Raw genomic sequence first — 18,750 nt, forward strand, 5'->3', positions numbered from 1 at the left:
ATGGCGCTTTGAGAATTGCATGCAAGACTGCTTACAGCACTTCATCTTGAGGACAGACGAGTCAACAATAGCGTTTACAGGTAAAGTAAGTTGATTTGTTTAAACTGATATGCTTTGTTTAACATATCAGCCAATAATGCACAAATGAGATTATGCGTTACATAAATGACTGATATGTAGTTTAAGCTTGGCGTTGAGAAATAAACTCAAGGAGAGTTATACAATCCATAAACTCATGCTCCAAAGATGTAACTTTACATGAGTTAAATAAGACAGACTTAAATAAGTGCATGTTGGAAACAAACCCTCTTAATTTAACTCTCTCTGTTGTTTATGCAATGTTATTATACTCTCATAAAGCTGCCTTTTATGAGTCCCATTCACTCAGCTGATTGACACTCAGGCATGTTAAAAGCTATATACGGCGGCCGTACTGGAACAAGATCCACTCGCTCAAGACTGCCTAAATTACATTAACAGTTTCTATTTAACCTTTATTTTTGTTAATAAGCATCCAAGTACAGTTACAGTTCTGTGGAATTGATCCTTATGAGATATTTTGATTTGTGTATACGTTGTGTAATCGCATAGATCAAAACAGCGGGTATTTCATAAGTTCATAAGAACTCTTATAACAAGCCAGTTGAGATAGACTCTGTATTTGCAATGATGTATTCACTGTTTTGTTTGTTAATTTCCTCACAATGTATACTTACTCCAGCGAAGTAGCGCAGATACTCCATTGTCTCTCGAGACAGAAGGATGCCGATTGATTTACTGATGTAGAAATAAAGTTGTATTGTTTTGTTTGCAAGGAGGGAGTGAAATTACAGTACTGACAGTGTTATAAATAAAAATGATTCTTCATGTTGTACTGTTGTTAACTGTGTTAAAATCCGAAGTAAATCAATAAATAAATATCGGTTCTACATATTGGTTATCGGTCACATAAACATGCAAATAATCGGTATCAGTATTGGTTCTAAAAAAAAAAATCAATAACGGTCAATCTTATATATTGCAAACACTCATGTGTGCATCACACGCTAGAACAGTAGGTATCACTTTCAGTGCTTGGCCCTAATAATATTACTTTGCCCAACTGGGTTTTGATTACCTTGAATCTGCAACCTGAATTGTAATGTCATTTCAAACACATGCATTTTATTGTGTCCAATTGGACGAGGTATGTTGCAGTAACGTTTCAACTGCTGTATATGGTCAGCATTCGTCTCTACAGCATTAGCATGCATAATGAGTAATGACTACAGAGCTCATAGTGTTGGAGGGCACACAGATACTGTTGTGCAATTCTAATAAAAGACATGGTTTAGTCAAAATTAAGCACAGGCCAGACGGAAAGGTGGTGAGAGTGCAGCACTATTCCCTCCAGATCGCCTATCCTGAACTCAGCATTACATCCTCAAGGGCATTCAAAAATCTCCCCCAACAAGTCTGAGGCAACGCCCCATACATTAGACATGCAAAAACACACAGATTATCTCTATCTAAACAGCAGACAAAAAATGTGGGTGGGTAGTCAGTATTAAACAACAACAAAAAAAAACTAATTTGAAGAATGTTTCAAATGATTTTGTTCATATTAGAATTGTCAAATGTCAAATCCAAAACTTCAAAGTTCTAAAAAGAACTTAAAGGTAGCGTGATATAAATTCACATGACTCGACTGATATCGCTGATATCATTGTGAAGAAGAGATCAAAATTTAAGCTTTTATTCTGTCTCATCACATGAATTCATGACATGCAAGAACCAATGAAGTTTGAAGTTAATTGGTATCTGAGGTTTGTGTCACCATACAGTTGCAACAAAAAGTCATGGCTGTAACCCAGTGGTTCTCTCTCTTATCCAACACTCCTGATTCAGATCATCAGCTCATTTACGAGAGAGTTTCATGAATTGAGCTGAGATTGACAGGGTCCCTACGCAGTGTTGATGTTTAATATTAACTATCTTTTAATCAAAACATAAAACATTATTTACCCCGTTTGTATCTGCGAGGCGTCCATTACACATTTTCCCTGTGTGTTAACGTAATTATGACTGTCGAATGTCTGACTTGACTCGAATGTCTGACTTGACTCTTGGTAATGTATTTTGCCCCGCCCCCAAAACATATGATTCGACTATCAGCAAGATTCGAAAATTCCGATTTGACTTTGAAAATCCTTAGTCGGGGACACCCCTATTCCTGAGCATGTAATATACGTAAATTATATACACATATATTAAATTCTGAATGAACGGAATGGAACACCACTGCCTTAACCCAACTGAGCTGTGTAATCAAGACAACCCAGAAACAGAATTGTACAGATTGAGGAACGGTCCAAAATTGGGCATCCTCAATGCCCAAGTTTTATAAGTAAATATTCGGTGGAGATTTTGCTGCTAAATCTACATGTTACTAAATGCACGTTAACATGCTTTTTCACTGACTTTTAAATGACTACTCAATATCTTTAATAAAATATTGAAAACTTCAATAGTTTGTTATCAGTTCAGTCAGATTGTGTATGTCGGCTCTTAATGCACCCTCTTGCCTACTTGAGCATCAGAGAATGTTTGCACCATTTATAATAGTGGTGCACGAGTCCCTCAATTGTCCTTAGTGTGAAAAGACTAAATACATATAAGAATAAATACAGTCACTGCTGGAAAAGGTTCAAATATGAAGATGCTGGAAAACCAAAGCATGAGCAGGACCTGGAGGATTTTTCTGAAGAACAGTGGACAGTTGAACTGCTCAGAACAAACAAGGCACTCATGAAAACCTATCACAATATTTGCCCACTCTTCTTTGCAGAACTGCTGAAGTTCAATTTGATGGTAAGCGTTTGTGGACTGCAGTCTTCAAGTCATTCCACAGATTTTCAATGGGGTTTAAGTCTGGGCTCTGACTAGGCCATGCAAGGACATTCACCTTTTTCTCCTTCAGCCACTGTGTGCTTGGTTTTTTGCTGTGTGCTTTGGGTCATTGTCATGTTGGAAGGTAAACCTTCTACCCATTGACAACTTTCTGGCAGAGGGCTCAGATAATTCAATTTTAGTCTCATCTGCCTCAGAAATTTTCAAGGTGCGTTTTGGCAAAGCTCAGTTGTGACTGCGTGTGGCCTTTCTTAAGGGGTGGCTTCTTTCTTGAAACCCTCTCATACAAGCCACATTTGTGGAGAATGTGTGATATTGTTGTCACATGCACACAATGACCACTCTTTGTCATAAATTCCTGCAGCTGCTTCATTGAGAAGGTGATCAGCTACACCTGATTGAGTTTACAAGTCACTTTTAGAAGGGGGTGATCCTTATTCTCAGTGATTCTGTTTTTTGTTTTTTTTTCTGACATGTTGGTGATATATCTTTCACTTGGATGTTATAAGTTGCATTGAGTAAATACAGCTGGATAAAACAAAAACTGTGTCTGTCTTCATTTCAGGTTGCAAAGCAACAGAATGTGATTATTATAAAAGGGGCTGATTCTTTTCTATACCCACCGTATGTATGCATAGCATAGGTAGAGCTGCTGCTTTTTCAATATGAGAGCACAATTATCTGCTTGCAAAGAATATAATGTGATTTACCGAGAAACTCAATGCAGTTGCAGTAAACTAGCAGTGAGCAATTAGAGAAATTCCCCCGCCCCGGGTGTGACCCAGGATGACCTCTCTCTCATTACGCCACTGCCCAACATGAGTGGGGGAAGAGTAAGCGGTTTCTTTGAGACTTCTGAGTGCAAATCAAACTACCAGACTTTGTCTTCCCCTTATGAAAAGTGAAAAAAAGAATAAAGTTAATGTATAAAGCGATGAACTAGAGGATGTAACAAGATTAACAAGCCTTGAAAATTAACTACATTCTGAGAAATGAAACAAACAAACAAAATGTAGATACAGCATTGGAGACAAAAGATTTAGACTCCCTGCAAATGTTATGGTAGGGAACATTTTCATTCCCACAGCTATCTGCTCTATTGGTCTCCATTCCCAAAACAAAGCTCACTGTGTGCCCTCTGACTTATCACATGACCTGAAAACTGTTAACAGCCTGCAGTGGGGACTGCAGATGTGACACTAAGCAGTAGGGCTATACTTAATATATCTTCTTAGTATTTATGTAATTTGTTCAGAAATGGCTTATTTTTGTTCATGTTGTTGTTTTGTGAGTGACCATCATTTCGAACAAAGAGTCACTGTTGCCACATGTTTAATGCAAGAACAGTTAAATACAGTAAAAATCAAATGTTGTTTTGTTAAAATCAAAAAGAGTGTTGAATCAATTAATTGAAATTGACATGTATGTCTGTACTGTATGTATGTAGGTGTGTGTTGTGACTGTGTGTAAAATAGTATAGTATATCAGTCTGGCAAGTAAGCTAAAAAAATTACTAGCCAATGCATGACGATTATATTGCCAAGGTGTGCGTAGAGGGTTGGATATTGGTTTTATACAACAGTTTAATAAACAATAAGTTAATATTAACTGACTTGCATTTTAAACACAATATTGTCTGTTTTTGCTCCATTTCACCAACGAAAACAGTTCCAAACAAATCCACAGTAGATCCAGTAGATTCAAACAATCCATTTAACACACAGCTGTGTGTTTATTGAATTGTTTGAATTAAAGATTCAATGACCCATTCATAAAGACTGTGGATGCATTCGAAATATGCATACGTCCAATCTACTTAACTAGCAATCTAGGAAAACTCTTGCTAACTACTGGCAGCTACACATATTTAAGCTACACTATGTAACTTTTTTTGGCAAAAAAAAAGTGCAAAAAAAAAAAAAAAACACCCAGCCGTTTTAGTTTTTAACTGCTAGAGGGCCAACATTTACATAGTATAGCTTTAAAATAATTTATTTTAATATTAAAAAATAAAAATAAAATATCAATCCAATAACCTTATTCGTTTATGCAATTATAATTGCACTAAATGCATCCATGCCACCTCTGAGCTGCATTAAAAAAATTCTAAGCCACCCCTGCAGCGCAAAAATGAATTCTGTTGATATTAGTTTCATTTGATTGGTACCAGCCCTAGAGTATCTTATTATTCTAACTGAATTTATTGATTAAATGTAAGAATCTGACAAAAGATGATGCATCTAATAAGGTTAGAAAAAAATTGCCCATGCATATAAATGTAAAAATGCCGCAGGAAATCGATTTAATGGGGCACCTTAAGGGAAAAGTTCATTTCTGTCACTGTTGGAAACTAACTAGCCTACAGCAAAGATGTGAAGAATATATGATGAATATGAAAAGCTTTGGGAGTCAGCTGTCCATGACAGGCCTAAACTAGCCAAGGTACCAACAAAAAACACACTCAGCAAAATATAGTCTAATTATCGTTATTGACTAAATCCCTGAAAATATAGAGATGATATTTTTGTCAATATCACACCCCCTTATTTCAGGTTTAATACAAGATAAATTGACAGCATTTGTGACATAATGCTGATTACTATTAAAATTAATTCCATTGTTTCCAAATTGGCCATACTAACGTCCATAGTAAGTGCCTTACTGTAATCTCATTTTTTGCCTATTCTTTACAATTAGGCTATCTGTTTTGCTGAAGAACAGGATGGCTATGCTGATCCAACCATCACTAAACCAATCAAACTGGCACTAAATACTCTTTAGCCCACGGAATTCATGCTGTTCTGGTCTTTTTCACAATAGGGGAACAAGGAGGAGAAGGAAAATGGATATAAATGGTGAAGATAACGATGATAATGATGATATGCTACATCAACTGCACACGTATCAACACCCATTCATCTACAGACACACAACAGTGACAGCCTGTGCATTCTGGACAACTGTGGATAGGTTTTCTTTGCCTTTTCATGAAATACACAGAAATTGTCTGTTTTACTGACTCTTGAAGAAGCGGCAATAGCAGCAATGGTTAAAGGCTAAAGAAATAGACTGTGCAGCAGTAGCAGCTCAGCATTGTATGTTTATAGGTCTGGAGTCCAGGCTATAGGTCAGTGGGAGCTCATTCATTATAACTCAAACTTCAAATTCTAAATAAGATATTTACACAAGTTCAGTGAGACCAGTCCAGACGTTTTGCTGATGAGTTGAAAACAAATGTGTTTGATTAAGGAGACATGCAAAATGGTCGGGTACCACTGATCTACTAAGTTCTCAGTTTCTTTTCTATTCCTTCAAGAACACAGCATAACACACACACACACACACACACACACAAAAAACAGCTTTGATTTTTATGCAAAACAATCTCTTACTTCTCTGACTTCATTTGATAGCTTTTGACTGTGACAACTTTACTCATCTTATTCAGTGAAAACAATACAATGGACAGAGCAACACAGTGTGCCAGACAGTGTCATTTGAAGTCAAATTTCTCATAAATATTCCACAAATTATTGAAAACCTATACTGTAGAGTTGAACATTAACAAAGACATTCGACAAACCCCTCATCCTTACCAAAAGGACCGTTCAGAATTACCTAAGTCACAAAGGTGCTGATAGTGAACATCTCAGCCTATTGTCTGATATGTTTAACTTTAGTGCATTTGGAACAGCTGTAATTTGCTAATTGGCCAGTGTTAATGTCTCAGATTTGGTTTTAGGTATGCTCAAGCTATGCTCTTGAATTCTCCTGAGCTCTTCCTTCCTGGGCAACCGAATCATTAGTTGCCTAGTAAGAGCCATTGTTAAGGCCATTCTCAAGTCCTACATGGCATCTCTCTTCCTCTCATCCATGTGACTTTTAAAATCTGTACTTTCTCTCTTTCATACGATCACTACCTTTTACTCTGTCACTCAGGTAATTTTTCACATAAAATGGCTACAATTCATTATCCATGCATGTGTTTTGTAGCTGATTCAAGTGTAACTTAAGACAGTTATTATTTAAAAGCTGCTTGTGATGGGCTTTGGTTCATCATGTGACTTTCTCATCACCTCCTGCATTTGGTGGTTATCAGTGTATTACAAAGGTACAAAACAGACTTCAGTACTTCAATAGGTTGGTATATTAACATTATATCAGTTAATGAAATTACGGTATTTAACTGTAAATGTAAGTTAAAACCGTAAAACCTAAAACGTTGCTACCGTATTTTTTACAGTGAAATTCCGGCAACCACAGCTGCCGGTTTTTTACCGTAAATTTTACGGATTTTTTTTTTTACAATACTATTACAAAATAAAAAAAAGGCCACACTAGTTTTGAATGTTGACATTTAAGGGTGACATTGCAACACGATCGCATTCCATCAAAAACATATGCTTTGTTAGTAATATGTGGCAGAGGGTGGTAATAGCAAAAATGCAGTATTATACTATCATGATGTTAACGTTTTTTTTTCCTACAGCATGAATCTGTAGGAAAAATAGCACTCTATAATAGGCTAACAATTAATTATGCATAATTACATGCAAGTAACTCTAAGTAATCCTAACCCTATAGTAAGTACATGTAGTTAATTAATATTACTCAATACTTAAATGTATAATTACACTGTAACAAGGACACCTTTAAATAAAGTGTAACCAAAACAAGTAACGCAGTAGAATGATGCTGGCTGGTTACATCAGAGTTGAAATGTTGTAACTGCAATCACATGCTCCTAAAAGTTGTAGAAATGCATAACTGAATGAGGCTAGAGCTACCACAAATCAATAATAGGCTACTGTAGTCGTATCATCAAACCATGTCACTGTATCCAATAGCAACAGAGGAGCACATTCTCTATCAGCAGTGGTTCCCGAACTCGGTCCTGAAGCTCCCAGAGCACTGCACACTTCAGATTCCATCTTAATCAAACGCAACTGATTCGGGATTCAACTGATCAGTTCATCAACTCCGAGACCTGAAGTGGGTGTGTCAGATGAAGGAGACGGGTAAAATGTGCGGGGCTGAGGAGGGGGAACCAGGGCTGGAGCCACTGCGCTACATTCCTCTGCGGCGATTTTTACTACGAACGACATACGTCACTAAGCATGCAAAGCTCATTTCCCGCGAAAATGAGACATTCGAATGAGTTTATTTTTTTGAAAAATAGTTCTAAATTCAAAATAAGACACAAGCCGCTAACAGAGGCCCAATCATTCACAAACACCAACCAACCTTGTCCATTTACAACTTCCATAATCGGTCGCCGCAGAATAAGTCTCGCATATGACCACAGCATGCGAAATACAATGCTAGACAAACTAGATCTTTTCCTCTATAGGGGAAGCAGGCACAGTGCGATTCTCTTTACACAATTGTGTTGTCCGTCCAACGAACAGCATCAAAATAAGCCCGACCGCGCTCTGTCCTTGTCCGCTCGGTCTTACCGTTAGAGTAGCATTCCTCACAGCATTAGATGCGGTTTGCCGAATCTCAGCTGCGCTTCCCGGCTTCAGGAGGCTTTTCGTAAATCTCCGGGTCGATTCCGCTGCCATTTCTTCATCGGTACATTCGGGGCTATAATCTGCAGTATGTGCCACGAATCCGTAATGTGGTTAATCGCGCCGAAACCGAAAGATTACGCGCGTCCTTCGTCTCACTGTCTGCTCCGCTCAGCAGCTTCACTACGGCGCGGTGGGCAGGGCTCAGTTTACTCCTCAATCATACAGACGGAGGTCATGTTCAAGCCGCAAATCATTTTAATATCATCCCCAGGCATTAGTAACGATGGAATAACAATGCCAAGTCTGATAGGGTCGAGCAATGGATTATAACATATGAGATGTTGCAGACAGACTGCGACCAGTCTCACTTTGACTGCTTCCACATCAGCAGGATGCCCAATGTCTTTCATCCAGGTCAACAGATCAAGTGCATAAATCTTTGAACGAGAATTGTATTAGAGAAGTAATAAGTAATATAAAACTAGATGCAACATCTGAAAAACGTGTTTTTAATGGTTGATTCCTCACGTTGGCAGTTTATGTAAATGTGCAGGTAAATATATTTACAGATATGTATGCATATAAAAAGTGGTCTTACTGCGCAAATTTCGGTGAATATGCCATTTTAGGCAAACTGTCTAGTAGTAGCAGTAGTAGTAGTATTGCGCGGGAGAACATTTGTTGGACTTTGGTGCCACCGCGCGTCATAAAATAGAAAAAAAAAGCATGTCAGTAGTGGTTGTTTTTTGTTTGTTTGTTTGTTTTTTTGCAAATATAACCAAACGTCAACATTTAAATACAACTGTGGATGACAGCATAAATAATGTAAATAACAGGAAGACAATAAAGAATATAAAATATATAACAAAAAAATAAATAAAAATACCATAAAACAAGAAACAAAGTAACTAGGTAATGCATCAAATTCCATTCAACAGATCATTAAACAGTTTCACAAGTTTTACACTTTTTTTGTTGTTGACTTTTTTAGTGTCGTAATTAAGTAGGTAAAGTCACAAAGAAAATTATTTAAATTGGGTAATGTTGAGGAAAATTTGCATTTATGAATATAATATTTAGCCAATGAAATAAGAACATTTCCTATATATTCTATGTTATGATTACAATGAGAAAAATAACAAATTATATCACACATGGTTAAATCAATGTCTAAATTGGATTTTGAAGCAAGGAATTTTGACAAGTCAGAACAAAATTCTTTGACACGGAGGCATTTGAGGAAAAGATGATCAATTGACTCAGTACTAATACATCACAACAGTAGTAATAATCCCAAAAATTACAATTCAAATTAACATGACCAAATTTAGATGTAATCTCATTAGTGGGGTATACTGTATAGTAACCATGTTTTTTTTTTTGTTTTTTTTTTGTAGTAAAACCATGGTTAACATTCGAATGGGTCTGCTGTCATCTACTAGTTATAATGCTAGTTTCATGTCAAGTTCATCTTAAAAGTCTTTGTTTCCCCCCAGGAGACTTTTTCATGTCATCTTCATAAATGAAAAGTGAATCTTTAAAGTGAATTTTACTGCACAGCTGTAGAGTTGAGAAATAATAAAGGCTTTAAAATATTATAAGTGTTTTAAAAATGTGTTCATGACTATGAAGGTTATTGATGATCAAGAATACCAACAGTTATGATTGTGTTTAGCTGTCTGCATCTAAATGTACAATTACGTGTCTAGGTACTCTCCTGGGATTACCAGACTCGGCATATAAAATTAAAATTATGTTCATATTAAATAACATGAAAGTGCATGTTAATGCCGCTTTCATTACTTACGGTGTTGCAAAGATTTTGTTTCTCAGTTTCTGACAAGAGCGAGGCAGGAGAGGTTTCTATGAGAGTCTCAATACCTTTTAGTGCCAACGTCACAATTACGTCACATTAAATGTACAATCACGTGTCTAGGTACTCTCCTGGGATTACCAGACTCGGCATATAAAATTAAAATTATGTTCATATTAAATAACATAAAAGTGCATGTTAATGCCGCTATCATTATTTACGGTGTTGCAAAGATTTTGTTTCTCAGTTTCTGACAAGAGCGAGGCAGGAGAGGTTTCTGTGAGAGTCTCAATACCTTTTAGTGCCAACGTCACAATTACGTCACAGTATTAGCTGGAGGCGGCCAATTCAAACCAGCACAGAGTCAGCTACATAAGGAGCTTAAAATGTCATCTTAATGTGTGTTGAGTGTCAGAATCGATGGAGTACAGGCTCCAATTTGAAATTTTATCGCATGCCTGCTGCCATTGCCAGACAGAAAACCGACGACAGCTGTGGTTAAACGCAATAAAACGAGCGGACTGGACAGAAACGATCATCAAAAATGCTCGTGTATGCAGCGCACACTTCATATCATACCTTATATTCATATCATAAGGAAGGCTATGTAAATGAAGCATAAACATTTTTAACGGGATTTTGGACCTGTATCCGGGTCCGCGGAGTTTAAGTGGTGTTAAGGTTAAATAAACTATTGTCTTTTGTTGGTATGGATTATGGTTTGGTTACAAGTCTAAAGAGTTCTCATGCATGCCCACCTAATCAGAAATTGGGGAACAAGTTAACTAACAACCAGAGGCTAAACATAAAGGAAACTGTTTGTGTCGTCTCGCTTTCTACAATTACCATAAATGCAGTAGTAGAGAGATGGAACAGTGAAGGCCATATTTTTTTCCTGCTGGCAAATTCTGAACAAAACGAATGTTTTTACATATGGCCCGGGGTTGAGTTGCTACGCCACTGCTCTGTAGTTACTAATTTTCAAATCTATGATACTACATTCATAATAAGGGGGTTGAGGGGGTGTTTACACGACACCATTTACAACTAAAAACTGAAAACTTTTAATGAGTTTTGACTATTCATTTACAGTGTTTTGGGGGCCAGAAAATGCAATTTTTTGAAAACGTATTTCAAAGTGCAAGTAAAAAAAAAAAAAAAAAACGTAGCAATGTAAACTACAAAAATGCAAATTTGTGAAAACAGTGACATCATGCACATTAGTATTACGTGTTTGGCTTTGTAAGCGGAGGTGATATGGGAAATCTGTTGCAGACATGTCCATTTTTACAAGAGCAACCTGTTGCAGAAGGTGCAAGGATAGTTCGAAGAGCTTTCTGAATTCAACGTAATCTGAATTCAAAGCTTTCTGAATTCAACATAATGCGGGATAGACTGGATCCTTTAGCACAGCACAATAGTTTGCTTTTGGAAAAACACCATTTTTCTTGTGAGGGTATCATTTACCCTCATATTAAAATTTAACTCTTCAGAGTCGGGCTTTAACAACAGCACAGACTATGTGCATTGCTCTGAAATTCTTTGTGAGAATGCACCGAAATTCACTATTGGAGATGCAGAGAACTTGGTTAAAAGTGCTGTCTGTCATGCCATTCGCAAAGTGGATCTGGCGCTCAAACATTTCTTGGGGGGTTCTGTGGTATTTCCAAGCCACTTAAGACCCCAGGTTTTGCAGGTACATTATAATTGTTTTTGAAGATCATGCAATCATGATAATGCCAATAAGCAATACTTATGTGTCCCCCAGGCTTCCCTAACGTGATTGGTGCCAGAGACTGCACACACATTCCTATTAAAGCCCCACTAGGCCCAAATGAAGGGGATTTTGTGAACAGAAAGGGTGTTCACAGTATAAATGTGCAGGTAATCTAATATTAAGAACTGTAATATTTTAGAATAGTATTAGTATATTAAGCAAAAAGGAGCCAAATGCAGTTGACTACAATCTCTTTGATGGTGTGTGACTCTATGTGCCATATCACAAACATGTGCATGACTCAAGAATCTTCAGAGAGTCACATTTATGCACATTAAGAGAAAATAATAATGTCAAGCACAGTGTATTACATACGCTTATGCTGGGCCTAACAGAACTGCATTTTACTATTACACAGGTGATTATGATGGGATCCTGCTTGGGGACGGGGCTATGCTTGCAGGCAGTATTTTATGACGCCATTCCCTGATCCAAACCCAGGTCCACAAACTTGTTACAATGACCTTTGGGCAACACTAACACTATGAAACACTATTTTTGATTATTGTTCTTCAATAAAAGACAAGACAAACATGCTTAGGCCCATTTGTATTTTATTTCACTTTTCATTTTCATTTCACGGCATTCAGTCATCTTTTACCTGCAATAACAGATATTGTTATGTTTGGTCAGCAGTCTTACTCTGTGAAATTGAGTATTAGTACTTACTCTAAGTTCCTTTTGAAGCAACTCTATCTCCAGTGTAAGGTTTGTCTTCCTCAGACCATCAATTTCAACTTCTTGTTGGAGTATTTGCCTTTTCAGTTCCATATAATCAATCTTTGTTTGAAGGCTATACAGGATACAGATGTTACTCTATGCCTTTGACTTTTGTGGAGAAATGAACTCTCAATACATATATATATATATTTGTGTGTGTGATTGGAATCTGATCTAAATGATTGACTGTCCACACTGTGTATCGCAACTGTGAAGATCCGTTTTGTGTATCCCGCGGCACTCCTTCGTTTTACTGAATATTTGCATTGGTTTCTATGGCAGTGACATTGCTTTGGTATGCCTATGCTAAAAATTAGGGGTTAAACGGATCATAGTTGATCCGTATGGACCAGGCCCCACGGTTCTGCATGCATGTGATTCACGGATTAATTGCAAAATATAACCATCATAGAGTCAAAGTTTATCATTTGTAAGTGTTTTGTCTTGCCAATTTACACACTCAAGCGATTTTAAACCATTCCAGTGAAAGAACTCAATTCGGTACTCGCACGCTATTTTCTGTGTGCATAGGGGTTAATATGTCACAGTCAATATGCTTTTCAAGGGGCCCAGAAACCATAGTGGCACCCCTGAGCTTGAAACAGGTTTGGAAAAAGTGGTAAAAAGAAACTAAACATGATCTGATTCCAGATATGCACAAAAATTTGGACTGACAGTCTGAACAAGGCTTTGGACTCCAAAGAACCACAGTGAGAGCCATTATCTCCAAATGGAAACAACTCAGGACAGTAGTGAACCTTCCTAAAAGTGACCGACCTTCCAAAATTCCTCAAAGAGTAATCCAGGAACTCATCCAGGAAGTCACAAAAGATCCAAGGACAACATCAAAGGTACTGCAAGCCCCTCTTGCATCAATAAATGTGATGATCCTGAAAACTTTTGGTAGAATGTTTTGTGGACTAATCAGTCTTTTGAAACCATTCGGAAGACAGTGGTCCAGTTAAATCTGGTGTAAACTAAAAACTGAATTTGACTAAAAGAACATCATATTTACGGTCAAGCATGGTAGTGGCACTGTGCTGCTGTGGAGATGCTTTGCTACTTCAGGGCCTGGGAACTCGCAGTAACGAAGGGAACTTCTGCTCTCTACCAGAAAATCCTAAAGGAGAATATCTGGTCCGCAGTCTGTAAACTGAAGCTGAAGTGCAACTATATTATGCAGCAAGACAATGATCCAAAGCACAGTAGTAAGAATAAATAATAATAAATTTAAAAAAAGCTAAATTAGTTGAGTAATTTGGCGTGGCCTGCTCAAAGTCCTGACTTGAAGCCTTGACTTGAGACTTGAGATGCTGTGGCAGGAAATTAAACAGGCAGTTCATGCTGGAAAACCCTCCAGTGTGACTGAACTAAAGCAGTTCTGCAAAGAAGAGCGGGCCAACATTCAACCACAGCGATATGAAAGACTGATCTCCAGTTACCACAAGTGTTTATTAAGTTATTGCTGCTAAAGTTGACACAACCAGATTTTAAGTTTAAGGAGGCTATTCATTTTTCACATGCGCGATGGGAGTTGGCTTTTTTTTTTGTGCTTTAATAAAAATTAAATAAAAACTGTATGTTTACTCAGGTTGCCTTTGTTGTATTTTGTTTGAAGATCTAAATCTGTTTTGTATGAAATGTACATAAAATAAGGATATATATATATCAGATTTTAAATTTTTTACCAGTATGTGTGTTCCCTGGGAATTGAACCCACGACCTTTTGCGCTGCTAACGCAATGCTCTACCACTTAGCCAAAAATGGCAAATATTTATATATTTAGTGTAAAAAAACTTGTTCACGCAGTAATAAAAAAAAAAAACTGATTAAAGATTAAAAAATAATTTTAATGATTGCATAACCACCCAGTATGTGGCAATATATTGGTGGCATTGCACTACGACTGTAAACAGCCATTAAATAAAAGAAGAAGAAAGAATAAATGTGCAGCTCTTTGTGGCATTAGGCACAAATAAAGAATTGAGAAGATGGCATAAATCTTGACATGAACTTGTACTCTGCTCTCATCTCTTTTCTCTTAGATGTTTTTATTCTTTTTCTCTACAGAACCTCTGGGGACCTCTAGTGGTAGAGTTCCACATTACAAATGAGTTCAATCCACAAAGTATTGTATCTTCTCAACTCAGCAGTCTTCTTCTGACTCATGGATTCGGTGTTCTGCTGAGAATGTTTTAGTGTGTTCACCATGAACATACTCTTGAGTTGAATGACCTGATAACTGTGAGGAAGAAAGATTAATCAACGGAGAGTTCAAGGTTTATGTCATGGTATGTTAACTAACTTTGTGGAATGCCCCACAGTTCTGAAATTACCCCACAACCTGTTGACTTGTATCTTATTTTGTACAAATTCATCACCCTTATTTTCACTCAGTTTTTGTGCCTCTCTCTGTGTACGACATGTACAACTCTTATTAGTGTTGATGTGTGTCATATTTGGAATATTCTAAGCCCAATGAAAGCTTACACATAACAAAATGTTTCTGTTTCATCTCTCAATTATTGGTTTGAAGTGTTGATGTTCTGCTTACATGTCTCAATATGGTACAACTTAAAGAGAAAAAAGTCAGAAAAGATAGGTAAAGCAGCTGGTGAGGCTTCAAATGAGCTAAAGCCCTTAAAGTGAACCAATTTTTGTTTCATGCCCTGTAGCCGAGGCGGATGCAGAGGACCCTGGGGTCTGTAGTGTTTTTCAGATGAGAGTGTGGATGGGGGAGAAAGGGAGAGAAAGAGAGAGAAAGAGAGAGAGAAAATGCTTTGTCTGAAGTTCTGTAGATTAATATACAGCTGTCACGGGCCCAAGTATCCACACCTTATCAGAAGCCTTTCATCTCAGCAAAAGCACCTGAGGCGTAAGACAGAGAGCACACACATGCCCACAAGCATGCACACTCATTTTCACCAACATGCTGCGCATATTCAGTCTTTTTGAAAAGAAAATAAATATGTTTAATATGCATTTAATATTGTCTGTTATGTGTGTGCAGTGTGTTAATGTGGATCATGTCGTGAACATGCACACCTTGGCCTGTTGATGATAATAACCAGGTTTCTTCTGTGTAATTGACATCATACTTATGCACTCCAGCAGAGTCTGAAAGATCAAAAGACTCTGATTTTAGACCTTTAAAATAAAACTGCTTAATCAGCCACAAAGCAAAGAGGAAGGATCTGTGTGACTTAATAGCCATGTTTACACTTGGTATTAATGTGTAGCTTATATCTGGATGTTGTCCAAATATGCATTGATAAGAGACATAGACATAGAGACAGATAATAATATTATCTGATCTCTTGCTTCTGAGGTAGTCGGTGACACATTGTGATCGGATCTCATTGTCATTAAAACACTATTTAGCTACCCACTGTATCATTATATGTAAAGGTCTTTACCTTTAAAGGGGTGGTTCACTGTTTTTTTTAGGCTTGATTGTGTTTATGGGGTGCAGTCTAACATGAGTTAATGCTTAGATTTTTAAAAAACGCATTATTTTTCACATAATTTACCTTTATTCCACACCGATCTGTCCCTTCTCTGAGAAACACGCTGATCATTTCCTATGTCCGTGGGTTGAAGCGACCCCAATAATATGATATTTAGTCAATGGAATGTGAATTTTACTTGAAGATCCCCGCCGACAAACGTGTATTTTACCCCCGGAACGCGATTGGACTAGTTTTATTGTGAAAACCTGGCAACCCTGTTTATAGGCGCCATCTGCTGTCAGAGAGTGCGTCTCATTCAGACCTGCCGTTGTTTCGTGCAGATGTTTTATGTAGCAAATAAATAAATAACACCTAAAGTCAGACCATTCTGTTTTTGTTTTAAATCCTGAAATTAATCTAAATCAAATAAAAAACAACTGCCCGTGCAGATCATGATTAAAATGCAGTGGTTGCCTCTAATTTCAAATGGCTAGATATTTTTGTTTAAAGCCAGTTTGTTTGTTATAAAGCAAATAACCAATAAATACATTTGCTTAAAAATCAGTATCAGTGTCAGAATCCAATCCAAGCTATGATCGGCGCATCACTAATTAAAATACTAAGTAAAAGGCCTCAAATTTGAAGTACAATCTGGGATGTCTTTTTCTATCAATTCTTCAATAGGTAGATCTCGTCTTTCATAAAGGCCGAGGTCAGGGATCTTGGGCCTAAAAAGGTTGGTGACCACTGCTTTAGAACATTGATTTTGAAACTGATTTTTACGTACACCCCTAGTTTTCTCTTCCTCTTCTCTAAAGCAGCACAGCATGGCCTCGCCCCCTTTGCTGCATTTTCCCGAGGGTGGGTTTACCTGGGTTTGTTACGTCACAAACCTGGGAAGTAACTCGTTGTAGTCCCTATCAGCCGTTTTTGTAGGCATTAAACCGCCAGAATTTTAAAAGACGCTCAAACAGCAACATTAGACACTAACTAACGTTAAAAAATTTAAATCGCAAATAACCACCCCTTTAAAAAAAATAAAAAATACAGTCCTGCATTTACAGAAGGGTTTTAAAAGAAACCTTAGAACTTCACACGACGAGAACACTCCCTTTATAATCACTGACTGTCATTGACTTCAGTTTAGTGGGACCTTACTGAGATCTGCACTCATTTTTATTTATTTTTTTGCCATTTTAATGCATTAGCTGACCTCTCATCAATATAGTCAATAGTGGTATTTTCTGTAGCCAGCTAATGGTTATAGTTAGATAACAACTAGTTAGATTCTAAATGCAGAATGAAAAACTTCAGATAATTCAATATATATGGACAATGGCACAATTTTTGATGACATTTGTTTTGTCCTTCAACAAACTGGACTTGAAATGAAACAATCAGGGTTTGAAATTAACACCCACCAATCCATCAACATTAGCAAAACAAAGTGTAAAAAGGGTCAGACACTATAACAGCAGAATATTTACGATCTTGATTGGATCTTGAATTGACTAATGATGCATAACTATTATTAAGTTATCGCTGAAGTTTGCTTTGTGAGGATTCTTGAATGTGCGTTATTGAAGACCTTGAGGGTCATTTGACCATTCATTATATTATTTTGGTGTTCAAGAAGATGGATTTCAGTATGAACTCTGTAACATCATTTCTAAATTTCTAAGCCCCCCCCCCAGTCTCCTGTCTCCAGTTCCAGTTTCCAGCTTGTAAGGCAGCAACAGATGCAACCATGTTCTGAGTGTGGAAAGCGATGTAAACAGACATACTATGTGTTTGTCCAGTGAGATGACAACAAATCCTGAGTCTCCATCACAGAGACAAAAGCAGATTGACAAAGTCATTGAGAAGCAGAAGACAATAGTGAGACATTTGCTACCAGCTTAAGACCTTCACTTAAAGGTACCTCTGTCTGTGTGTTCCAGATTGTTAAGGACCTTCTGAAACCATTGCCATGAGGGGTAGAGTTGAGTGTCATCAGCATAGCACTGATAGGAAAAGCTATGTTTCTGAATTAAATGTACTGTAGACAGAGAAGAGAAGTGGTCCAAGCACTGAGCCCTGAGGCACCCCAGTTACTAGATATTGCGGCTTAGACACCTCACCCCTCCAAGATACCCTGAAGGACCTAAATGTGGCCAATATCAGATTTCCAGTGTGAACAGATCATGGTTCTAAAATGACAGGCATGCGCAAAAGAACAACACGAACAGGGTTGTGAAGTTTTCACAACAAAATCTGCCCAACTGCTTCTCAAAACTAGTTCAAAACTAGCCCAGTCACGTTCTAGGGGTTATATATCACGTTAGTGGGGTCGCTTTAACCCACGGAGTTGAAAAACAACCCGCGGCAACAGTGAAAAAGTAGCCCAATTCCGCTGGAAAATTGTGGACTTGGCAACACTTGCGCAGCGCGCTGTCATACAGAAGTAAACACAGAGGACATAAAGTAAGCAATTATGCATTTATTTATAGTGTGATCTGCGGCAGAATCCAGCGAAATTATGCGCAGGCAATATAAAAAATAAAGACAAGGATGTGACAGAAGAGAGCAGAGTTTTGAAACTTTTATGA

The 18,750-nt window shown here is 37.5% G+C and overlaps 1 pseudogene; it reads left to right on the top strand.

Annotated features, from left to right (window-relative positions):
- The first annotated feature begins 11,472 nt into the window (after positions 1-11,472).
- Positions 11,473-12,480, top strand: LOC107756235 (putative nuclease HARBI1; annotated as a pseudogene).
- Positions 12,481-18,750: the final 6,270 nt, after the last annotated feature.

This window comes from Sinocyclocheilus rhinocerous, unplaced genomic scaffold (genome assembly GCF_001515625.1).
Source record: "Sinocyclocheilus rhinocerous isolate Xijiao unplaced genomic scaffold, SAMN03320098_v1.1 scaffold7924, whole genome shotgun sequence".
Taxonomy (NCBI): domain Eukaryota; kingdom Metazoa; phylum Chordata; class Actinopteri; order Cypriniformes; family Cyprinidae; genus Sinocyclocheilus; species Sinocyclocheilus rhinocerous.